Here is a 27,054-nt window from a genome sequence, read left to right on the forward strand (position 1 = left end):
TATATGCTGCCCTGCTCGTAGATTATAGAAGACATTTAAAATTATTCTGTTTCTGGGACTGCTGTTACCTGGTCAGCTCAATTAGATTCCATAAGAGCTTATTGAGCACCTCCAACATACCAGGCATCTGCTGGCACTGAGACTGCAGAGATAAGTAACACCGGAACCACCTACTCCAGGGTTTCCTAGTCTACTGGAAAGCTATAAATAAATATTTACCATGCAGACTAAGAATTTTTATGATAGGGGTTAAGTACAGGTGTCATGAGAGCGCAAAGAGAAGTGCTTTTGTTAGTTTGTGGCTAGAAGGAGGCTTCCCAAAGGGGATAATGCCCAACTGGAGTGCTGCAGGACAAAGAGGCACCCCCCCTCCCCCGCCACCCAGATCAGGATGGAGGCTGTTGAGAGTGGGGAGAACAGTGTGAACTCAGACGCTGAGGCATACAGCCTATGGTGTTCTTGGGGAAACTCCAAGTAACTGGGTATGACTGAATCATAGGTGAAGGCTTAAGGGGGGTGGTAGGAGGTTGTATCTATTTGTAGCTGCAAAGGTTTTAGGACCTTATCTTTATAATTAGTTAAATCCCCAGCTCTAGACCATCAGGATTTGTATCTTCTCTATGCGGTTTTCCAAAAGGAAACAATCCAATTAATTTGTTTGTCCAAAGGTGTAGTTCCTCCAAATAACACAAATAGAGAGAAGGCAATATTAAATATATTAGGGTTGACTAAACATTGCAACAAAAATCAAGTTTGCTTACTCACCTCATGGTCCAAAACAGGAGACAGGGAGCTCTGTTTCACAGTCATTTATGTACACAGGCTTCAGCCATCTTGTGACACAACCATCTTCAATTATTCCCAAGAAAGAGAAAGAGAGCATAGAGGATTACACAGATTGGGGGGTATATGGTTAAGTATGGCATATATCACTTTTGTACACATTCTGATGTGCATAACTCAGTCACATAGCCTCAATCTAATTGCAAGGGAAACTTGGAAATATAGTCACTCCTCAGTACCTGTAGGGGATTGGTTCTAGGACCCCCTACGGATACCAAATTCCACAGATGCTCAAGTCCCTTATGTGAAATGGCATGGTATTTTCATATAGCCTGTGCACATCCTCCCGTATACTTTAAATCACCTCTAGATTACTTATAATACCTAATACAATGGAAATGCTATGTAAACAGTTGCCAGCTTGGGAAATTCAAGTTTTGCTTTTTGGAATTTTCTAGAATGTTTTTTTCTGAATGTTTTCAAGCCACCATTTTTGCAATCCGCAGATGCAGAACCTATGGATACAGAGGGCAGACTGTGTGGTCTTCCTCAGCACCCAAGATAAAAGTGAAATGGTTTAGGCTGAATACATAGCACTATTTCAGACACATTAAGGAAGAAAGACTAGGTCTGGCCACTGCCTTTTCTAAAATTGATCACTGACACAAGGGAGCAAAGAGAAACCACAGAGTTATTGCTGTGTTATATCTTTATATTGAACACGAGGCCCCTTCCATGTGACAAAATCAAGATGGACACACCATCATAGGCATGGAGAATAGTAGATGAAAAACTTTTGTACTTTGTGCCTCGGTATTTATGTGTATGAGCTAAACATCTGAAAGAGGTCTTGCAAGCTACTAGAGAAAACTAGAAAATGGAGTATGCAACTTTCTAAGCTCAAAGAGTTTGTGAGTTTTACATAAATACTACAGCCTGAGAAATGGCCTTTCATATTTCCCTTCTGAATCTAGACTTTTAACACTGTTGTCAATTTTTTCCATGTAACAGATGTCAAATTCCTAAGAACACTTGGCAACACCCATCTCCAAGGACTCTTCCTCATTGGCCATGGTTGCAATTGAATCAAATTAAATTTGGGAGAAAAAAGTACCTTTTTATCTAGGAGCAAATAGCTACCTAATGACAGAACCCATGTAACATTTACACATAGATCTAAAATATTAGCATCTTGGGGGAGGTGACAGAAAATGAAGAAGGTCATTTTGGTTCATTACATCAGATTCTTGCAAAGCTCCAGAGACTTTTGAGCTAATTCCACATTATTTTATGTTTACCATTTCACTTCCTAGCTACATTTTGTGTAGCCACATATCTTTTCTTTAAGACCCATTAAAAAATCACAAAACATCTTCTTATAAAGTACTACATTTTATACAGGAATATAAAGCAACTGAATAGTTTGTGGAAAGGCATTATATCTCAAGAAATACCTCTACAATGCTGGTTTGAGAGTGGTATTAAAACTCATCTTACAGTGGTCATTTTGTGTAGGAATTTTGAGTCCCAACATTCTTATCTTTTTCTGCCCTTCACTTTCTACCCTTTGATAATCATAATCATTAATATTATTATTTTGACAAACAGGTTAATACAAGTCATTTTCTTGCTGTGTTGGCACAGGGATCAAATGAGATGAATACACATAATCATTTCTGAAGTAGAAAAATGTTGCAGATGTTATATTGGTTGGTCTTGTACAGGCAGGAGTGGCCCTCTATCCACTGTCCTGTGTGCATTTCTCCAGGACAGTCTTATCTTCCTGGTCTGCGATGATCACTGTGATTATCTATCATATAGTCAGGACTCTGTGATTCATATGTTGTTTGTGGTTGGTTGGCATGGGCAACAGTAAGAACATGGAGGACATGCACGGTAGGTGGGCTAGGCACCAATCAATATGGCATCAAAACCAACCCATACACCATCTGGAGATAGAAAAGGAGTTTTCAATATCTTCCTTTAGATAGCAAGGCATTGAACACCTCTCAGCCAACTTTCCTACCTCAGCCCATCGGTTGACAAGGAGAATTTCACTTCTACCCCAGCTCCAGAAGTGCTGGAGAGAACACATCTGATCTGGTCTATCTCTTCACTTTTTACCCACACAGGAGGCTGCAAGATTAGAAAGAGCATCATATGTTTTAGACTATAGCTACCTAGATGCCAATAGTAGCCCCTTAACTCATTTTCCTTCTTCTACAGTTGTTTCCCTACAGTCTATTCTCAACATCCAGAAAAATCCTTTTGAAATATTAAGTTATTAAATCTTGACTCTGCTCAAATCCTCCTATAGATCCCAATTTTAGAGTTCCTTGTAATCTCTTTATTTTAACCTTTTTTTTTTTTTTTTTTTTTTTTTTTGCCATGCCCTGTGGCATGTGGGACCTTAATTCCCTGACCAGGGATCAAACCAGCAGCCCCTGCACTGGAAGCATAGGTCTTAACAACTGGACCACCAGGGAAGTCCTTAGAGTTCCTTGTAATTTCTTACAGTAGCCTCTACAAGGCCCTCCATTGTCTGGGCCTCTGTTATGTCCCTGATCTTGTTTGCTCTCCCTCTTCTGGCCACCACGGCATCCTTGTTCTTTTTTAAATATTCCAGACCTACTCCTACTCTACAGCCTTTGGACTAGCTGTTCCCTCCATCTGAATTATTCTCCTTCAGTTAAGTGCATAGCCCAGTCCCTCATCTCCTGCAGGTCTTTACTCCAATGCCACCTTCCTCATGAGCTCTACAATGACCACCCTACCCAAACTGGTACTGGTCCCCCTCAAATGTCATATTACATTACCAAGTTCTACACTCTCTGTTTTCTGTAGCACCACCACATAACATTTTCTAAAATCTACTTCTTACCTTTATTATTCATTTTTTCCCTCTCCCTGGAATATAAGCTCCTAAAGGAAAATAATTTTAGTATCTTATTCACTGATCTATCCTAAGCACTTAAAACTGCCTGGCACACTTGTCGAATGCAAGAATGAACTTGCAGGTGCATTAATGAAAGTAAATAGGAATTTGTGGGTAATGGGAATAGCACTGAGTCAGGAAGGAGCCTGGGGAGAGAAGTGACCAGTGAGAATTGCCTGGGAGTAGAGAAGTCAAAAGATTTTAAGAACAAAGGCACATAAAATTAAATGTCCTATTGTTTGCATCACTGCTCTTTGGCGGTGAAAAAACATGGCTGCAATCTGTGTATCTTCTTTTGAGAAATGTCTATTTAGGTCTTTTGCCCATTTTTGGATTGGGTTGTTTGTTTTTCTGATATTGAGCTGCATGAGCTGCTTATATATTTTGAAGATTAACCCTTTGTCAGTTGATTCGTTTGCAAATATTTTCTCCCATTCTGAGGGTTGCCTTTTTGTCTTGTTTATGGTTTCCTTTGTTGTGCAAAAGCTTTAAGTTTCATTAGGTCCCATTTGTTTATTTTTGTTTCCATTTCTTTAGGAGGTGGGTCAACACATGAAACGATGCTCAACATCACTAATCGTTAGAGAAATGCAAACCAAATCAAAACCACAAATCAAAACCACAATGAGGTATCACCTCACACCGATCAGAACGGCCATCATCAAAAAATCTACAAACAACAAATGCTGGAGAGGGTGTGGAGAAAAGGGAAGCCTCTTGCACTGTTGATGGGAATGTAAATTGATACAGCCACTATGGAGAACAGTATGGAGGTTCCTTATAAAACTAGAAATAGAAATACCATACCACCCAGCAATCCCACTACTGGGCATATACCCTGAGAAAACCATAATTCAAAGAGTCACGTACCACAACGTTCACTGCAGCACTATTTACAATAGCCAGGACATGGAAGCAACCTAAGTTTCCATCAATGGATGAATGGATAAAGAATATGTGGCACATACATACAATGGAATATTACTCAGCCATAAAAAGAAACGAAATTGAGTTATTTGTAGTGAGGTGGATGGAAATAGAGTCTGTGATACAGAGTGAAGTAAGTCAGAAAGAGAAAAACAAATACCATATGCTAACACATATATATGGAATCTAAAAAAAAATTCATTCTGATGAACCTAGAGGCAGGACAGGAATAAAGACACAGACGTAGAGAATGGACTTGAGGACACGGGGAGGGGGAAGGGTAAGCTGGGACGAAGTGAGAGAGTGGCATGGACATATACACACTACCAAATGTAAAATAGATAGCTAGCGGGAAGCAGCCGCATAGCACAGGGAGATCAGCTCGGTGCTTTGTGACCACCTAGAGGGGTGGGATATGCAGGGTGGGAGGGAGACGCAGAGGGAGGAGATATGGGGATGTATGTATACATATAGCTGATTCACTTTGTTGTACAGCAGAAACTAACACACCATTGTAAAGCAATTATACTCCAATAAAGATGTTAAAAAAAAAAAAAAGGCTGCAAATTCTTTAACATTTTCCCACAGATGGGTGGGGTCTACCTTCCATCTCCTTGAAAATGTGCAGGCTTGAGCATGGCAGCAGTGAGGCTATGCGACTTCTGGGGCTGAATCATAGAAGATCTTTCCATTTCTGACTGGTTCTCTCAAATGTTTGTTCTGGGGATATCCCACTTGGAATCTAGCTACCATGCTGTGAGAAGCACAGCCACTTGGAGAGGCCACAGGGAAGGTACCCCGGGGGACTGTCCTAGCTGGGCACGTGCTTTGAATCACCCATGGGAGTGAAGATGCTTCCAGATGATGTAGCCCCCATGCCCTCACCAACTGCGTCACCCCCAGTAGAGGCCTCAGATGCCAGGGCCTGGAGAAGCCATCTCTGAATTCGACAGTGCACTGTCCGAATTCTCCATTAAAATAAAACGCCAATGAGCATAACAAAATGACTGTTGTTTTATATCACTAAGTTCTGGGTGGTTCGTTAGTCAGTAGTATAATAGTAACTGGGACAGCCTCCAGCCTCCAAAGTCACACCAATGACCTGTGTGGCTGGATGCACACCTGGGGAGATTCAAGTAAGTGTGGGCAGAGAGTAATCCAACAACCACAGAAAGGGAAACTAATTTTGAGGCCAAGAGACTTCCCGGAACAAAACCTCAGACAGGAGTGAATGGGCAGATCACACAGTTCCAGAAATTAGCAGAAATTGGGGTGGGGAAGCAGACAACTGCCCACAGGTTGTGAGGTAGGGGCTTGAGATAACCAGTGGCAGATGACCTCACCCTGGGCGGGGGCAGGAAAGTTGAGGGCCTTTGTATATTAATGCTGAGTATATTTTAGTTCTCAACTAGGACCCGAAGTATAGAATGTCACATGATGACCCCAATACTCTAGAACTGGGTCTACCAGTGGACCTTCTGTCTCACACTGGGAATCTGGGATTCCTTCCCATTCTTCTCTCTCCCTTTCCCCCCACTTCTCCTCCCAGGGACAAAAGTATCCAAGTGAGCATCTTTGGACCCAGCTCTGTGGGTCTGGGTTACAGCAACTCCACTTTAGGCAGCTTATTCCACTTTTCTGAAACTGTTTTCCACATTGGTAAGTGGGGATCGTACTAGTAGCTATTTTATGGGACTGTTCTGAGGCTGACGAGTTAACATATGGAAAGTACTTTAAGCAAGGGCACACAGTAATTCCTCAATGAATAGTAGCTAGTCACCTCATCACTGATCAAATTCTGCTAAACATGCTTCTTCTTTTTTTTTTTAAGAAAAAACTAGTTGTGATTTTTATTTTATGATGCCAAAATAAAACAGGATTATTTCACAGTTAGAAAACACATCTTAACAAAAAAACTATAAAACACATGTCTCAAGTGTGAGGGTGGTGTATAATGAGAGAGTGAAAATGAGTTCTCCATATACTCACGTTGTTGTAGAGTCCTTCAGAACCAGCAGTACAGAGGGTAGTACATTTTTTAGGATTATGTGAGCTTAGCCCTGAGAATATGGAACTATTTAAAGCAAAGTTCCAAAGTGTGACACGTCAAATGCTCCCTAAATTCACCGAATGAGTGCTTCAAGTATAGAAATTATCTCAGCACGATCATTTCAACTCTCCTTTATATTTGAAAACCAGGACTAAAGGTTTTAAAAAGCTATTCATGTCTGTTTCCAATAATTCGACTCTTTTTATTGTAAAATGAAAATAAAACTTAAAATATTCGTAAAGACTAATTTACACACAGCATGCTTTTTTTATGGTATAATAATATATTCTATGGGAATGTATTATACCAGGATCATCATCAGTAATGATACAGAAAGAGTTAAGATTGTGTTTATGACCATAATTTTCAAGATCAGAAGTCAAAAATTCCCAGTGGAACGAAATGATTTGGCCAGGGCCGTCTCCTGAGTCTGTGACCAGGGGAAGACAGTATTTTGTTTCCACAAAGCCAGTCTTCCAATTAACCTTTAGGAAGTAAGCCTTCCTGTAATACTTTTTTTCTTTTTTTTTTTTTTTTTTACATCTTTACTGGAGTATAATTGCTTTACAATGGTGTGTTAGTTTCTACTTTATAACAAAGTGAATCAGCTATACATATATCACCATATCTCCTCCCTCCTGCGTCTCCCTCCTACCCTCCCTCTCCCAGCCCTCTAGGTGGACACAAAGCACTGAGCTGATCTCCCTGTGCTCTACGGCTGCTTCCCACTAGCTCTCTATTTTACGTTTGGTAGTGTATATATGTCCATGCCACTCTCTCACTTCGTCCCAGCTTACCATTTCCCCTCCCTGTGTCCTCAAGTCCACTCTCTGCGTCTGCGTCTTTATTCCTGTCCTGCCCCTAGGTTCTTCAGAACCGTTTTTCTTTTTAGATTCCACATATATGTGTTAGCACACAGTATTTGTTTTTCTCTTTCTGACTGACTTCACTCTGTACGACAAACTCTATTTCCATCCACCTCACTACAAATAACTCAATTTCGTTTCTTTTTATGGTTGAGTAATATTCCATTGTATATATGTGCCACATCTTCTTTATCCATTCATCTGTCAATGGACACTTAGGTTGCTTCCATGTCCTGACTATTGTAAATAGTGCTGCAGTGAACATTGTGGTACATGACTCTATGCTGCTCTATAGTTGCTCACTGGTGTCCTAGTTGAAGAGGAGCAGTGCCACCCAGTGTTCTGAAGCTTATTAGCACCCACCTAGCTTTCAACATTTCTCAGGACTGAAAGACTTTGAGAATCTCTCAGCTAAAACATATTTGGAGCTGAAGTATAAACAGTTCATTGCCAAGTACAAATGATCCAGTGATTCATTTTACACTTTGAGAGAGGGAAGATGGACTGGGAGAGAGAAAGAGAGGGTACGAGGAGCTTGAGCATTCCAATTATACAGCCCTGCAGAGATGGCAAAGAGAGGCAGTCAACACAGAGAGCAGGGCTCAGAGGCTTCTAGTTTTGCAGAGGGCTGCCATTCAGCTGGGCAAGGATAAACAGAAAGCATGTATTAATCTATCAATTGTACTAAGCTGTAAGGAGCACAGGGTAGAAGTAAACGTCAAGGTCTGTGGGAACAGAGAAGGGAGCAATTAACTTGACACTAGAAAAAGATGCCGACAGCCAGGGTCCTCGTCCCAGCTCTACTGTTTCCTCGCTGTGGGCCCTAAGACAAGTTACCTTAAATCTGAGTCTCAGGTTCCTCCGTGAAAATGAGGATGGAGATGATGACTACACCACATTGCAAGGATTGAAGAGCTTGATGTATCTGAAAGAGGCTAACGTGGTGCCTAATGTCTACAAATATTCTCTACATATGATTTCCTATTACAGAAGAAACTTCAGTATCTAAAAAACAGAAACAGACTCAGACAGAGAACAGACTGGTGGTTGCCAAGGGGGAGGGGTGTGGGGGAAGGATGGAGTGGGAGTTTGGGGTTAGCAGATGCAAACTAGTATACATAGAATGGACACACAACAAGGTCCTACTGTATAGCTCAGGGAACTATATTCAATACTCTGTGATAAAACATAATGGAAAGGAATATGGAAAAGAATGTATGTATTTGTATAGCTGAATCACTTGGCGGTACAGTCGAAATTAATACAACATTGTAAATCAACTACACTTCAATAAAATAAATGTTTTTCAAAAGTGACCTTTGAGGTACATCCTAAAGAAGCCAGTGCTCCATTTTCTTGGGTGAAGAACTCTTCTCCTCCTTAATTGAGGGAATAGCTAAAGACAGTGAGGACCAAGGCAACCTTCCCTCCCACCAGCCAGATATGTGACTATTGCAAGAGGTCAGTAGGTGACAGCTGTCACAGGCAGGTCACCCAGACATCCCGAAGAATGAGCAGGTTACCTCCAGGGAGAGATAGCAAGCACCCTTCCCTGCAGAGCTGCAGTTAGAGACTGGAAGCCTCCAATCTGAGTCTGTGTGTCTGAGGCTATCTCATAAGCTGTGGCCAAAAACTGCCGGTCAGGGAGGTATTTATCACAGCAATAAAGGTCATTCTTGTGCTTTAGGAGAGCGATCTGCTGCCTTTCGGCCTCTAATGGACTGAGAAAGCACTGTTCCTGGAGAAGAGGGGGCTTATTCTATCCCAAAGATACAGCTTCTCAATAACACCTGTGTTTTCCTGGCTTGTGGGCAACACATATTTAACTATTTCTCAGCTCTAAGCTTGGAATTTGCAGATTCTTCCAAGTCCGATCAACAATCACAGCGACACTTCAGGTGAGATGAAATAGGTATATATCTTCTGAAAATGAGGTTTCTTTCCCTCCACACCGCTAAGTGGAGGAAAACGTTCCTGCGCGTCTTTAGGCTTCGCTTACGGCGCCACCTAGCGTCCTGAAGCAAGTGCTTTCCTGCTTCGGAGATACTTTCCCTTTAGGAATGTTGCAAAATCCATGCGGGCTCTTTCACCAACCAAGAAAAATAGAGATCAGCACTGAACTAGGCATCAGGATGTGCCAAAAAGAAGCGAAAGTGCAACACGCAACCTAAGAGGACTTTTATATCCAGTTAGAAGGGCAAGGGGAGAGATAGCAGAGCAAAGGAATACCTTTACGAATGTGTTGTTATTAAATTTAACTCCATATGAAAATAACATTTGAGCACCAACTCTGTGCCCAGCACTGCAAGGTACTGGTGATACTGCAGTGCTGAAGAGGATACAATTCTGCCTTCGAAGAGCCACCTTCAAGACAGACAATCAAAATACAGAATGACGAAATATGTGATCAGTTTATAAAGCGTGCGGGAAGGGGCCTAAAGAAGACACACCTTTGAGAGTCTGAGAATAGGGTCAGGGGAGTCTCTTTAAAAAGCTAGTCAGGTAAAGGCTAAAAGAGGAAGGGAAGAGGGGTTTAGGTTGTTGGTTTAATAGGTATATTTAAGAGTGTCAACCAAATCCAGGGATTGTCCATTCAGCCTAAATCACAGATGAGGTGAGGCCCCCATGGGCACAGCTTGTACTATACCCCTCCCCGTCATCGCAGCCAGGGCTGAAAGGACTAGGAGTGAACACCTTAGCCAGACTGGGAATTTAGAACTGAGAACGGGCAGATTCCAATTGGGAAGAAACGTGATGTGTCATTTAGAGAGGCTAGGGAGGTGTGGAGAAGCCGTAATCTGCTGTCAATAAAGCAGCAGAGGAATAAAGTCTGCAGGAGAAGAAAGACATAGCTCCCTTCCTGTTCACCACCACTCTGCTACCATCATGTGTCCCCTGGACGATTGTAGGAGCCTCCTAATAACTGTTCCTGCTTCCGCCCTTGCCCCTCTCTATTTTACAAAGGTGGGTGATCCAGTTAAAACTTGAACCAGACCATGTCACTTCTCTCTTCAATTGTCTGATAGCTTTCGATCTCAGAAGCCATAGTGTTTAAAATAGTTTTTAAAAAGCTCACATGGCCTGCCGCAGGATCACCATTACGTCTCTGATCTCATCTCCTACTAAGTCTTCCCCTTTTATGCCCTCAACCAGTCTCCCTGGCCTCCCTGCTGTTGCTCAAATGTGCCACCTCAGGGCCTTTGCATGTGCTCTTTCCCCGAGCCTAGAAGCTCCTTTTCCAGAGATCCATGTAACTTACTCATTCACCTCCTTTAGGATTTCCTCAAATATCATATTTGTAGTGAAGCCTTTCCTGATTGCCCAGTTAAAAATTAAAACACTCTGTAACATTCCTTACCCCTGCTTTATTGAAGGATAAACAGAACTTGTCACCACCTGACATACTACAAGTTCTCATTATTTATATTGCTTATTGTCTGGTTTTGACCACCACCACCTCCCACTCTCATTACAATATGGGAGAGAGATCGCAATGAATTAATAAGCTAATTAATTCATTAGTGGAGTACCCGTGAACACTGAGAGGAGCCAGAGAGAGGGAACTCTTCTGGGTCCTGGAAAATCTAGCTCCACAGTTCCTCTGCTCTTGACGTTGTCACATGCCTGCCATTGGCTTTTGGGAAACACACCTACATCTTTATAATTCTTCTTTTGATGCTTAAAATAATCTCAGTTAATTTTTGTTCTATTTGCAGACTAAAAAGTCCTAACTCATTCAATGAGAGAACAGCCTTTGAACGTGCTCTATCTGGAATAACTTTTCCCTGAGATATGCTTAAGCCTGGCTCACGTAGGTTTCTGCTCTGGTGTCTCTATGATAGAGGTCTTCTCTGACCACCTTATCTAAAACAGCAGTCTTCTAGAATAGATCTTGTGTTCTCACCACCAAAAAAAAAAAAAAAAGTAACTTTGTAAGATAATGGATATGTTAATTAGCTTGATTGTGGTAATCAAGGATCAAGGTATATGCCTATCAAAACATCACACTGTACCACCTAAATATATACCATTTTTATTTGTCAATCATTCCTCAATAAAATTGGAAAAATTAAAATAAAATGACACCCCCATCACACTCTATTCCTACCCAGACTTGACTTCCCTTCATAGCACAGAGGGCTAGTCTGACACATATTTATGTGTTTATTACATCCCCCACTGGAATGTAAATGCCAGGAGAACAGGGTTTTTATCGCTGGATCCTCAGTGTCTAGGTTAGTCTAGGGCATAGTTGACACTCAGTAAATGTGTTCATCTATTCCAGAAATACCTCATCCCAGGTGCTATGGAAATGTGTGCCCTCCAGGAAGTTACATTCTCATGGGAGATTTTTGTTAACTATGAAATGCGTGAACTCCAAGGTGAGGAATGGATGGAGCCTGTGCTGACGTGTTGCTGGCCCTGAAGGTTGAGGCAAGAACTGAAGTCGGAGGCTCCCTGGGAGGGCCAGGCGAGGTATAGAGGGCTTGGATTGTTGCTTCCCCAGCATCCACCTCCCACACACCCCAACAGGATGCAGATTTTCCATTTGCAACAGCACAGGATTTGGGCAGGATTGACATCAGATCGAGGGGACATGCCTGGATAGACCTGAGCAATCAACACGTGACGCCTCGGCCACCAACACTGGTTTTCAGAAGTGCATGTGACTCACCCTGATCCAGTAAGGCAGGAAGAGATGTTTGCTGGAGTTACTGGGAAAGAAGTTTCTCTCTTCCATGGGAGCTAAAAGAAAATCATTCTTCCTATGGACAGCGTGGTTGAGGCTGTGTGTTCTGGAACTCTTGCAGCTAATATTGCTTCCATAAGCTAAAGAGTTAACAACAGAAGATGGCATGTAGAGGACAAAGTAACATACAGCGAATGGCAGAGTCCAGAGAAAGACCCTGATGACATCATGAACCCATAGATCAAACTATGCCTAAAGCAGAATCCTGACATTTTCTGTCTTAGGAGCCAATAAACTCCCTTTATGACTTAAGCTAGTTTTATATTTGTCAAACTATAAAAGTAATACATGTTTGTTGGAAGCACAAGAAATAATAAAAAGATACATAAGACGAATTTTATAATCAACTTCTATACTCCTTCTCATCCTATCCTCTGAAATATCCAATATTAACAGATGGATGTTGCTATTGGGTTAAAACGTGTCGTCCCCCCACAAAATTCACGTGTTGAAGTCCCAACCCCCCAGAACCTCTGAACGGAACTGTCTTTGGAGATACACTCTATAAACAGATAATTAATTTAAAATGGGGTCACGTGGGTGGGCCCTAATCCAATATGACTGGTGTCCTTATAAGAGATTAGGACACAGACACAGAGGGGAGACCATGTGAAGATACAGGGAGAAGAAAACTATCTACAAGTTAAGGACAGAGGCCTCAGAAGAAACCAACCACGCTGACACCTTGATCTTGGACTTCTAACCTCCAGAATGGTGAGAGAATAAATTTCTGTTGTTTAAGCCATTCAGTCTGTGACACTTTATTATGGCAGCCCTAGTAGAATCATACCTATTTCTACCTTTGCATACCTTTCTCTTTGCTTTCACATATACACCTACAACATATGTACACACAATCATGAGTTCACGTTTGTTTTTACAAAGAGTCATACGATACTCGTTATTCTGCAAGATGCCTTTGCCATAAAAAACATGGATTTTGCTAAAAATCAGTTGTGGTCAATCTATTTACACCTGCTTTCTAATCTTTTAATGCATGTATAATGTACATAAGTATAATTTTATGTAAAGGCAATCATACACATACTGGGCTGGGGGGGCTTGTTTGGTTGGGTTTTTTGGCGTGTTTTCTTTTCTTCTATTTTTATCTGAGGCTTGTTTCATCTTCTCTTCCTTCATGCTGACTAGAAACCAGATTAACAACCTCAAATGTGTCCTTGGTCCCATACTTTTCTCTGAGACATGTCATCAAGTTTTGTCATCCCAACCCAACCACAGGACTCCTAAGAGCCAATGGCTGTAGCACAAAGTTGTGGCTTCCTCCCAGTCAAGTGATTCCCATCACATGGTTCACAGTGGACCCCATCATTCCCATGGCTCAGGGGTTGAAATGAAAGCCCCCCATATAGACACTGCCCAAAGCCAGGAGTGGAAGAAGCATGGCTGACACTTCGTGGACAGTGAGATGACTGCATTTGTGAGCACACGAGACACCCACCAGAGAGTCTCGAGATTAGCTGGAAAAGCTAAATTGTACAGTGGCTGCTGGACACCCTGTAATAGTAAGTCCAGTGAAAACCGCTTCGTTCCCCTCATTTTACCCTTCCTGCCCCACACTTGCATTTGGATGATAACAGGAGAGTAGGCAACTAGGAATAGAGGCCTTTAAAAATAGCTCAGGTGCACTGATAGCAATCAGTTGGCATTGTTTTTCGTGCAAATGTGGCTTCTCTCTAATGACAGCAAAACTGCAGACCACAATGTTTGTGCCCTCATCAATCACTAAAATATAAAGATAAGATGAGCAGCTCCCACTTATCTCCCCTTTAAAGAGCCGAGTTACTGAATCACCTCTGCTTCACTTTGCTCAAGGAGATCCATCTTCAGCAGGCAGAGGCAACACGGATCAGAGAGATTCCAGATTGAACAAAGTACGGAGAAGAAAGCAGTGGAATTCCACACAGGGTGGCCCCAGATACACGCCATTCAGAAAACAACTGTTGTCTCTGTTGGTCTCTGAGCTCACGCTGTTTGGTGCCACACATCAGCATGTCATCACCATGTCTGTGCCCTACGCCAGGTTTTATTTTATTTCCAGAAATTCTGATCTTCCTTTTCCAGCTGTTAGACATACGTTCATTTGGGCTCACACATGCTAGAAATATCATGTATTTAGGAAACACCATTTTCAAATACATGAGCCTCAAGGTTTACATCTTTAAAAGGAGGTTCATATTCCCTCCCTCACAGGGTTCTTGCAGGGATTAACTGAAAGAAAGCACATAGCTCCGGGGGAAGAAGGCGGAAGGCTCTGGGGAAAGATGGCGGAAGAGTAAAGCGGACATCACTTTCCTCCCCACAGATACACCAGAACTACATCTACACGTGGAACTCCTACAGAACACCTACTGAACGCTGGCAGAAGACCTCAGACCTCCCAAAAGGCAAGAAACTCCCCACGTACCTGGGTAGGGCAAAAGAAAAAAGAATAAACAGAGACAAAAGAATAGGGTCGGGACCTGCACCAGTGGGAGGGAACCGTGAAGGAGGAAAGGGTTCCACACAGTAGGAAGCCCCTTCGCGGGCGGAGACTGCGGGAGGCGGAGGGGGGAGCTGCGAAGCCACGGAGGAGAGCACAGCCACAGGGTGCGGAGGGCAAAGCGGAGAGATTCCCGCACAGAGGCTCAGGGCCGACCGGCACTCACCGGCCCGAGAGGCTTGTCTGCTCGCCCGCCGGGGCGGGCGGGGCTGGGAGCTGAGGCTCGGGCTTCGGTCGGAGTGCAGGGAGAGGACTGGGGTTGGCGGCGTGAACACAGCCTGCAGGGGGCTAGTGCGCCACGGCTGGCCGGGAGCGAGACCGGGGAAAAGTCTGGACCTGCCGAAGAGGCAAGAGACGTTTTCTTGCCTCTTTGTTTCCTGGTGCGCGAGGAGAGGGGATTAGGAGCGCTGCTTAAAGGAGCTCCAGAGACGGGCGCGAGCCGCGGTTAACAGCGCGGACCCCAGAGAGGGGCATGAGAGGCTAAGGCTACTGCTACCGCCACCAAGAAGCCTGTGTGCGAGCACAGGTCACTATCCACACCCTGCTTCCGGGGAGCCTGTGCAGCCCGACACTGCCGGGGTCCCGGCATCCAGGGACAACTGCCCCGGGAGAACGCACGGCGCGCCTCAGGCTGGTGCAACGTCACGCCGGCCTCCGCTGCCGCAGGCCCGCCCCGCACGCCGTGCCCCTCCCTCCCCCCAGCCGGAGTGAGCCAGAGCCCCCGAATCAGCGGCTCCTTTAACCCTGCCCTATCTGAGCGAAGAACAGACACTCTCTGGCGACCTACACGCAGAGGCGGGGCCAAATCCAAAGCTGAGCCCCGGGAGCTGTGAGAACAAAGAAGAGAAAGGGAAATCTCTCCAAGCAGCCTCAGAAACAGCGGGTTAAATCTCCACAATCAACTTGATGTACCTGCATCTGTGCAATAGCTGAATAGACAATGAATCATCCCAAATTAAGGAGGTGAACTTTGAGAGCAAGATTTATGAATTTTTCCCCTTTTCCTCTTTTTGTGAGTGTGTATGTGTATGCTTCTGTGTGAGATTTTGTCTGTATAGCTTTACTTCCACCATTTGTCCTAGCGTTCTACCCATCCGTTTTTTTTTTTTAGTTATTTTTCTTAATAATTATTTTTTAATTTAATAACTTTATTACATTTTACTTTATTTTATTTTATCTTCTTTCTTTTTTCCTTCCTTCCCTTCTTCCTTCCGTCCTTCCTTCCTCCCACCATCCCTCCCTCCCTCCTTTCTTTCTTTCCTTCTTTGCTTCTTTTCTTCTTTCTTTCTTCCTTCCTTCCTTCCTTCCTTCCTTCCTCCCTCCCTTCCTTTCCTTCTTTCTTTCTTTCTTTCTTCCTACTTCTACTAATTCTTTCTCTCTACTTTTTCTCCCTTTTACTGTGAGCCATGTGGATGAACGGCTCTTGGTGCTGCAGCCAGGAGTCAGTGCTGTGCCTCTGAGGTGGGAGAGCCAACTTCAGGGCACTGGTCAACAAGAGACCTCCCAGCTCCACATAATATCAAATGGCAAAAATCTCCCAGAGATCTCCATCTCAACGCCAGCACCCAGCTTCACTCAACGACCAGCAAGCTACAGTGCTGGACACCCTATGCCAAACAACTAGCAAAACAGGAACACAACCCCACCCATTAGCAGAGAGACTGCCTAAAATCATAATAAGTCCACAGACACCCCAAAACACACCACCAGACATGGAACTGCCCACCAGAGAGAAAAGATCCAGCCTCATCCACCAGAACACAGGCACTAGTCCTCTCCACCAGGAAGCCTACACAACCCACTGAACCAACCTTAGCCTCTGGAGACAGACACCAAAAACAACGGGAACTACGAACCTGCAGCCTGCAAAAAGGAAACCCCAAACACAGTAAGATAAGAAAAATGAGAAGACAGAAAAACACACCACAGATGAAGGAGCAAGGTAAAAACCCACCAGACCTAACAAATGAAGAGGAAATAGGCAGTCTACCTGAAAAAGAATTCAGAATAATGATAGTAAAGATGATCCAAAATCTTGGAAATAGAATGAACAAAATGCAAGAAACATTTAACAAGGACCTAGAAGAACTAAACATGAAAGAAACAATGATGAACAACACAATAAATGAAATGAAAAATACTCTAGATGGGATCAATAGCAGAATAACTGAGGCAGAAGAACGGATAAGTGACCTGGAAGATAAAATAGTGGAAATAACCACTGCAGAGCAGAATAAAGAAAAAAGAATGAAAAGAACTGAGGACAGTCTCAGAGACCTCTGGGACAAAATTAAACGCACCAACGTTCGAATATAGGGGTTCCAGAAGAAGAAGAGAAAAAGAAAGGGACTGAAAAAATATTTTAAGAGATTATAGTTGAAAACTTCCCTAATATGGGAAAGGAAATAGTCAATCAAGTCCAGGAATCACAGAGAGTCCCATACAGGATAAATCCAAGGAGAAATATGACAAGACACATATTAATCAAACTGTCAAAAATTAAATACAAAGAAAGCATATTAAAAGCAGCAAGGGAAAACCAACAAATAACACACAAGGGAATCCCCAAAAGGTTAACAGCTGATCTTTCAGCAGAAACTCTGCAAGCCAGAAGGGAATGGCAGGACATATTTAAAGTGATGAAGGAGAAAAACCTGCAACCAAAATTACTCTACCCAGCAAGGATCTCATTCAGATTTGATGGAGAAATTAAAACCTTTACAGACAAGCAAAAGCTGAGAGAGTTCAGCACCACCAAACCAGCTTTACAACAAATGTTAAAGAAACTTCTCTAGGCAAGAAACACAAGAGAAGAAAAAGACCTACAATAATGAACCCAAAACAATTTAGAAAATGGTAATAGGAACATACATACCAGTAATTACCTTAAATGTAAATGGACTAAGTGCTCCCACCAAAACACACAGATTGGCTGAATGGATACAAAAACAAGACCCATATATATGCTATCTACAAGAGACCCACTTCAGACCTAGAGACACATACAGACTGAAAGTAAGGGGATGGAAAAAGATATTCCATGCAAATGGAAACCAAAAGAAAGCTGGAGTAGCAATTCTCATATCAGACAAAATAGACTTTAAAATAAAGACTATTAGAAGAGACAAAGAAGGACACTACATAATGATCAAGGGATCAATCCAAGAAGAAGATATAACAATTGTAAATATATATGCCCCCAAGATAAGAGCACCTCAATACATAAGGCAAATACTAACAGCCATAATAGGGGAAATCGACAGTAACACATTCATAGTAGGGGACTTTAACACCCCACTTTCACCAATGGACAGATCATCCAAAATGAAAATAAATAAGGAAACACAAGCTTTAAATGATACATTAAACAAGATGGACTTAATTGACATTTATAGGACACTCCATCCAAAAACAACATAATACACATTTTTCTCAAGTGATCATGGAACATTCTCCAGGATAGATCATATCTTGGGTCACAAATCAAGCCTTGGTAAATTTAAGAAAATTGAAATTGCATCAAGTATCTTTTCCGACCACAATGCTATGAGACTAGATATCAATTATAGGAAAAGATATGTAAGAAATACAAACACATGGAGGCTAAACAATACACTACTTAATAACCAAGTGATCACTGAAGAAATCAAAGAGGAAATAAAAAAATACCTAGAAACAAATGACAATGGAGACACGACGACCCACAACCTATGGGATACAGCAAAAGCAGTTCTAAGAGGGAAGTTTATAGCAATGCAAGCCCACCTTAAGAAACAGGAAACATCTCAAATAAACAACCTAACCTTGCACCTAAAGCAATTAGAGAAAGAAGAACAAAAAAATCCCCAATTTTAGCAGAAGGAAAGAAATCATAAAAATCAGATCAGAAATAAATGAAAAAGAAATGAAGGAAACGATAGCAAAGATCAATAAAACTAAAAGCTGGTTCTTTGAGAAGATAAACTAAATAGATAAACCGTAGCCAGACTCATCAAGAAAAAAAGGGAGAAGACTCAAATCAATAGAATTAGAAATGAAAAAGGAGAAGTAACAACTGACACTGCAGAAATACAAAAGATCATGAGAGATTACTGCAAGCAACTCTATGCCAATAAAATGGACAACCTGGAAGTAGTGGACAAATTCTTAGAAATGCACAACCTGCCAAGACTGAATCAGGAAGAAATAGAAAATATGAACAGACCAATCACACACACTGAAATTGAAACTGTGATTAAAAATCTTCCAACAAACAAAAGCCCAGGACCAGATGGCTTCACAGGCGAATTCTATCAAACATTAAGAGAAGAGCTAGCACCTGTCCTTCTCAAACTCTTCCAAAATATAGCAGAGGGAGGAACACTCCCAAACTCATTCTACAAGGCCACCATCACTTTGATACCAAAACCAGACAAGGATGTCACAAAGAAAGAAAACTATAGGCCAATATCACTGATGAACATAGATGCAAAAATCCTCAACAAAATACTAGCAGACAGAATCCAACAGCACATTAAAAGGCTCATACACCATGATCAAGTGGGGTTTATTCCAGGAATGCAAGAATTCTTCAATATAGGCAAATCTATCAACATGATACACCATATTAACAAACTGAAGGAGAAAAACCATATGATCATCTCAATAGATGCAGAGAAAGCTTTTGACAAAATTCAACACCCATTTATGATAAAAACCCTGTAGAAAGTAGGCATAGAGGGAACTTTCCTCAACATAATAAAGGCCATATGTGACACACCCACAGCCAACATCATCCTCAATGGTGAAAAACTGAAAGCATTTCCACTAAGATCAGGAACATGACAAGGTTGCCCACTCTCACCACTCTTATTCAACATACTTTTGGAAGTTTTAGCCACAGCAATCAGAGAATAAAAGGAATGCAAATCGGAAAAGGAGAAATAAAGCTGTCACTGTTTGCAGATGACATGATACGATACATAGAGAATCCTAAACATGCTACCAGAAAACTACTAGAGCTAATCAATGCATTTGGTAAAGTTGCAGGATACAAAATACACAGAAATCTCTGGCATTCCTATACACTAATGATGAAAAATCTGAAAGTGAAATCAAGAAAATACTCCCATTTACCATTGGAACAAAAAGAATAAAATATCTAGGAATAAACCTACCTGAGGAGACAAAAAACCTATATGCAGAAAATTATAAGACACTGATGAAAGAAATTAAAGATGATACAAATAGATGGAGAGATATACCATGTTCTTGGATTGGAAGAATCAACATTGTGAAAGTGACTCTACTACCCAAAGCCATCTACAGATTCAATGCAATCCCTATCAAACTACCACTGGCATTTTTCACAGAACTAGAACAAAAAATTTCACAATTTGTATGGAAACACAAAAGACCCCGAATAGCCAAAGCAATCTTGAGAACAAAAACAGAGCTGGAGGAATCAGGCTTCCTGGCTTCAGACTATACTACAAAGCTACAGTAATCAAGACAGTATGGTACTGGCACAAAAACAGAAAGATAGATCAATGGAACAGGATAGAAAGCCCAGAGATAAACCCACACACGTATGGTCACCTTATCTTTGATAAAGGAGGCAGGAATATACAGTGGAGAAAGGACAGCCTCTTCAATAAGTGGTGCTGGGAAAACTGGACAGGTACATGTCAAAGTATGAGATTAGATCACTCCCTAACACCATACACAAAAATAAGCTCAAAATGGATTAAAGACCTAAATGTAAGGCCAGAAACTGTCAAACTCTTAGAGGAAAACATAGGCAGAACACTCTATGACATAAGTCACAGCAAGATCCTTTTTGACCCACCTCCTAGAGAAATGGAAATAAAAATAAAGAAATGGGACCTAATGAAACTTGAAAGCTTTAGCACAGCAAAGGAAACCATAAACAAGACCAAAAGACAACCCTCAGAATGGGAGAAAATATTTGCAAATGCAACAACTGACAAAGGATTAATCTCCAAAATTTACAAGCAGCTCATGCAGCTCAATAACAAAAAAAACAAACAACCCAATTCAAAAATGGGCAGAAGACCTAAATAGACATTTCTCCAAAGAAGATATACAGACTGCCAACAAACACATGAAAGAATGCTCAACATCATTAATCATTAGAGAAATGCAAATCAAAACTACAATGAGATATCATCCCACACCAGTCAGAATGGCCATCATCAAAAAATCTAGAAAGAATAAATGCTGGAGAGGGTGTGGAGAAAAGGGAACACTCTTGCACTGCTGGTGGGAATGTAAATTGGTACAGCCACTATGGAGAACAGTATGGAGGTTTCTTTAAAAACTACAAATAGAACTACCATATGACCCAGCAATCCCACTACTGGGCATATACCCTGAGAAAACCATAATTCAAAAAGAGTCATGTACCAAAATGTTCATTGCAGCTCTATTTACAGTAGCCCGGAGATGGAAACAACCTAAGTGTCCATCATCGGATGAATGGATAAAGAAGATGTGGCACATATATACAACGGAATATTACTCAGCCATAAAAAGAAACGAAATTGAGCTATTTGTAATGAGGTGGATAGACCCAGAGTCTGTCATACAGAGTGAAGTAAGTCAGAAAGAGAAAGACAAGTACCACATGCTAACACATATATATGGAATTTAAGAAAAAAAATGTCATGAAGAACCTAGGGGTAAGACAGGAATAAAGACACAGACCTACTGTAGAACGGACTTGAGGATATGGGGAGGGAGAAGGGTGAGCTGTGACAAAACGAGAGAGAGGCATGGACATATATACACTACCAAACGTAAGGTAGATAGCTAGTGGGAAGCAGCCACATAGCACAGGGAGATCAGCTCGGTGCTTTGTGACCGCCTGGAGGGGTGGGATAGGGAGGGTGGGAGGGAGGGAGACGCAAGAGGGAAGAGATATGGGAACATATGTATATGTATAACTGATTCACTTTGTTATAAAACAGAAACTAACACAGCATTGTAAAGCAATTATACCCCAATAAAGATGTTAAAAATAAATAAATAAATACCCAGAATTAGAAAAAAAAAAAAAAAGAATCTGGAAAAGAATACATATATGTATAACTGAATCATTATGCTGTATGCATGAAAGTAACACAACATTGTAAATCAACTGTAATTCAATTTTTAAAAAAGCAAAATAAAGAATAGAAACAGTTAAAAAAAAGAAAAGAAAAGAAAGCACATAAAGTGCTTTGCATAGTGCCTGGCACTCAGGGGTAATTGTGCAATAGCCAATCCTTATGTGTACACAGGTGGGGACAGACAAGAGAGCAGGGGATTTCTTGGGCCTGTGGTCAAGGGGCTAATGTCTCCATCCTCTTGTGAATGAAGAATGTGATGAGGACATCATTCTCATACAGGTGGTCAAAGGCCATTTCTGTTGTATCCTTTTGTTTCTTTTTAGCAGCATCCTGATGAATTATAGCCATTTGTGTCTTGCCAGAAAAACTGGATTGCACAAATCTGATACTTTGTTCACCCTTTGCTTTACGTTCATGCAAAGGTAATTTCATTATTACAAAGAGTTTGTGTGTGTGTGTGTGTGTGTGTGTGTGTGTGTGTGTTTATTCTTTTACTATGTGCAGGTTCTTTACATACATTACCTCACTGAAGTGGGTAGTGAAATTCTCGTTTTACAAACGAAGATAAAATGTTACAATGTTAGGGAGGTCCCTCTTTCTTTCTCTCTCTTTTTCTTTCTTTCGCTGTAATTATTAGTATCTGAAATTGTCTTATTTCATTTATATGCTTAACTTTTTACTATCTTTTGCACCCACTAGACTATGAGCTCCTGCATCTCTAGTACCTAGAACAGTGTCTAGAAGATAATTGGAATTCAATAAACATCTTCCAAAAGAGAAATATACAAGGAGAATACACTTTTATGAAAGGATTTGACCAGCCTGAACCAGAGGGAGCCACCCAGGAGGCCCAGGTAATGTGCTTTTATGAAAAATTACTAGGTTACTGGACATCTATTAAAATCTTGAACATATGCTTTCCTGGAAAATTACTTGACTCCTGGGAATGTATTAAAATCCTAATTTTTACTATAAGAAATTGATACCACTTCTGAGTGATGTGGACTCCTTCTTCCTACAAATTTCATCCCCACCACCAAATCTCTGGCTAGAGAACAGAAAGAAATGTTTAAAAACCATCCCTGGATCCCAACATACTCAGCAAATTCTCTTTATTCTTTTATTAAATTCTTGGAGATGTTCACTGTTCCATGCTTGTTGTTTATGGTGCAATAATATGGTGCAGTAAGATCTACAAATATATACAGAGGCAGTCTAAAAATACCCTGTGCGTGGTTTGGAAAGATATCTTCAAGCGTATCCTTTGGGATATCTTTCCGAGTAAAAATGCTGTGGGGTGGTGCTCTCATTATTGAGGTTTTATTCCTTACTCTTATAAACACGAAGGTGAGAACATATTGATGACAAAGATGCCCTTAGGCTTTTGTACTTCTACAAAGAGTGCTCCCATTGAGTTCAACAGCTCTCAGTGAATCATTATGACATTTTGTTGTTGAACTTCCGGCAGCACATGATTTTCAACATCTTTTTAGTATTCCAACCATCTCCTAACATTCGCAAACTGCTTTTTAAGGAATACAGGAAAACAAAGCTCTAAAATCGACTTTTTTTTTTTTTTTTTTTTCCTGCCATACGCGGGCCTCTCACTGTTGTGGCCTCTCCCGCTGCGGAGCACAGGCTCTGGACGCACAGGCTCAGCGGCCACGGCTCACGGGCCCAGCCGCTCCGCGGCATGTGGGATCCCCCCCAGACCGGGGCACGAACCCGCGTCCCCTGCATCGGCAGGCGGACTCTCAACCACTGCGCCACCAGGGAAGCCCTAAAATCTACTTTTAAGAAGAAAAATGTAGTAAATGGCAGGGGTGATAAAAATTACTAAAGGCTCCCTTTACCACCTATAAAGTTTTAATCAGACCCAATTTTGTTGAGCCTCGAATGGGAAGAAAATAATGAGCTTCTATTTTTAAAGGTTGTGATAATCAGAAATTCTGATAATACTGATTTACTGCAAGGCACAAGAAATCTGCGGCCTCATGACGTCTAGTCTATTGGGACACAGGCAGAGTTCCTGTTTTTTTTCTCATCTTCTTTGGTGTTCCGGAAAAAATCTGCTTATCGATACGGTGGGAAAGAATCTCAGAGGACATGCAGTCTACCTTCGTCTTTCAACCTATGAGGATACCGAAGCAAAGAAAGATTTTCTTAAGTTTAATTAGCAAAATGGACCCACAAGATGGTAAGGAGGCTTTTCACTTTTAGTTGTTAAAATGATTAAATAAATTAACAAATTATTTAAAAATTTCTAAATCAAATTCTCCATCCTACTCTGTAGACTAGTTTCATTCACGCATGCAAATTTTTGCAATTGGCCTGAAAAGGATGATTATTTTCAATAGAATTGATATGACTTGGTCATGAGGTTAGATGTTGGGGCAGAGGTAGATAGAGGTTGCAGACTTCCAGGAATCTGACTTGGGTGATCTGACATAGGTAAGCACCTTATGAGTTCCATCAGCCCAAGAAGGAATGCAGCGTCTCATTTTCACAGCCTCCCTTTCCGCAAGACTCAGCCATGTGACCTCTGCTCCACCAGTCAGATGCTCCAGTACCTGATGTCTATTCAAAAGTGAGCAATGGGCCTTTATTGGCTTTAAAAAACAATAACGTTATGAATCAATTTTAGAGCCTGAGAGAGAGCTGCAACTCAGCGTAATGGCTCCCTAAAATTTGTAAATTACAGGCATCGGCATCAATGAAATCATGACGACACCAAAAACAAAGTGACCAATGGGAGGAGGCCACCAGCACATGGAATTTATTTTTCCAGAGACATTTGCGAGTCAGGTGGTGGAGTTTCAAGCATACAGAGGCTAGCATCCTGCAACCGTGCCCAGGCATGATAGTAGTGGGTTCTGCTAGATAAGCCTCGCATTGTGGTTTGAGCACTGTTCCTGAATGTACAGCTTCCAAAGCTGATTCTTATGCTTTCCTGGGATGTCTGAATGTCACCTGTTACTTTAACACACTTTTCTGTTCAGACCTACAATGGTGGCATGGTAGCTGGTCTCCAAAGATAACCCCCCTAGAAGCTGGTGTTGTCTGTCCCCTTGAATGTGGGCTAGCCCTGTGTCTCCCCCAGAACAGAATGAGGTGGAGAGACAGTGTGACTTCCAAAGCTAGTTGTAAGAATCCTTGCAGCTTCTGCCTGCCCCACTGGGAATGCTTGCTCTTGAGAAGGTCTGATTCGGACCATAGCTGCCATGCTGTGAGAAGCTTAAGCCACATGGAGAAGCTATATAGAGTAAGGATAGATCAAATTTAAAAGAAGAGGCCTAATTGTCCCTGTTGAAAATAAGAGTAGAGATTTCTCTTCATCCTTTCTTTTCCTTGGAGCATTTACTTTAGAAAGTTAGATAGGCCTTTTGTCAGCTTTATGACCCAAGAATGTCTTTCTCAAGGACCTGGGAGCTATTTCTTTGAAACATAAGCATCAAGAGAACTAGCATCTCTCTCTCTCTCTCTCTGTGTGTGTCTCTCTGTCTCTGTCTCTCTCTCTCTGTCTCTGTGAGAGGGTAGGATCTCACGTAAGTGAGGCTCTGAACACACCCCCCTCTTCTTGAAACTTCCTCCAAGTTGCAAGACAATCTCCTATCATGAAGATATCAGAAGTTTGTTATTCCTCTGGATAAAGCCAATTGGCTAACCCAGATGGTCACCTCAATTACCAAGTAAAGTTAGGATGAACTATACGTGACAAACAGTGCCATCAAGTCCTCTTACCTGAGGACTAGTTATTGTTTATCTTGAGAATATGTGTATAATAGACTGTACCTGCTTGGCTATCTATAAGGGTGAGATTTCTTCCTATCTTTGCAATCTCTTAGCAGATTGCGTCTGATGTGTGCATCACATTCTGGTTTAATGTTTATTCGATAATAAAACTCTTTTCTTTCTCTACTACCTTTGTGGAGCAGTTTTCTAGGTTGGGAGAAGATTTTGGTTTTAATTCTATTTCCCAAGAGCAGACACTCCATCAGTCTCCTCTGAGGTCCCAGATGACAGCCAGCATCAAGTGTCAACCACAGGAGTGAGCCATCCTGGACCTCCAGCCCAGTAAGCCCACAAATAACTGTAGCCCAGCCAATGATGATGACCACATGACAGACTCCAAGCCACAGCCTCCTGGCTGAGCCCACTAAACCAAAGAACCATGAAAGATAACAGTAAATTGTTTTGAGCCACTAAGTTTGGGGTAGCAAGAGATAACCAAAACAAATAACTTTGGTTCTTGCCACTAAGCTCTGACTGTTACATATAACCTCTTCTCTCCTTTCTGTGGGAGTATCTTAGAAGATGGCGGTCCATTGCATCTCCGAACCCCCTTACTGGCAACTAATGTTATTTTTCGCACAGAGGAGATACTAATACATTTTCCCATTTAAATCGCTTTTTGGACAGATTGGGGTTTAAATAAAATAAAAACAACAAATTGGATGCAATACATGTCAAATCGGACTAAATATTTTTATCTAACAACTGCTTCTAGAAAGCATTTGCTTCTGTTTGTTTACACACTCCACAGATAATTTCGCTACAGTTTAAAGCCAATACGCACAAAATTATGTTTAGGGAATACCAAGACTGCTTCATTTTTCCAAAACCACTTCTGAGCTCTGCTGTTGATTCATTGGGCATTTCCCTCTTCTGTTCACTTCAGGAGACACCGTTCTGGGTTCTATGCCTGCTTTTTTCCCATTTTAATGGTGTGATTAAAAGCTCTCTATTTGTTGGCCATAGGGACCTCTCACAAATATCCATAGCATATTGTCAAGACTGAAAGCAAATGATTAGGCACAAAAGATGCTGTCTGCAGGGACCCATTGTTCCATTTCTCTAGAGCATCAGCCTGTGTGTGTAGCAGTGACTGGATTATGTGTCTGCAGATACATGAGGTCTCTTGTGATTTGACTTCTCCACACTCCTGACAGATTACTGACTCACAGGTTTCAAGATAAAAGCCATCCAGACACTGCCTTCATGCTTTTTCCAGGATTGGTAAGTGCCTTTTAGTTGCGATTTAAACTGAACTTTGGAAACATAAAGGTGTTTTCCTTAGTTGCTCTGGATCCTTTCTGACATGATTAGTCCTTGCCAGAGAGGCTCTGGAAACGTG

Source organism: Phocoena phocoena, chromosome 17 (assembly GCF_963924675.1).
Source record: "Phocoena phocoena chromosome 17, mPhoPho1.1, whole genome shotgun sequence".
In the NCBI taxonomy this organism is placed as follows: domain Eukaryota; kingdom Metazoa; phylum Chordata; class Mammalia; order Artiodactyla; family Phocoenidae; genus Phocoena; species Phocoena phocoena.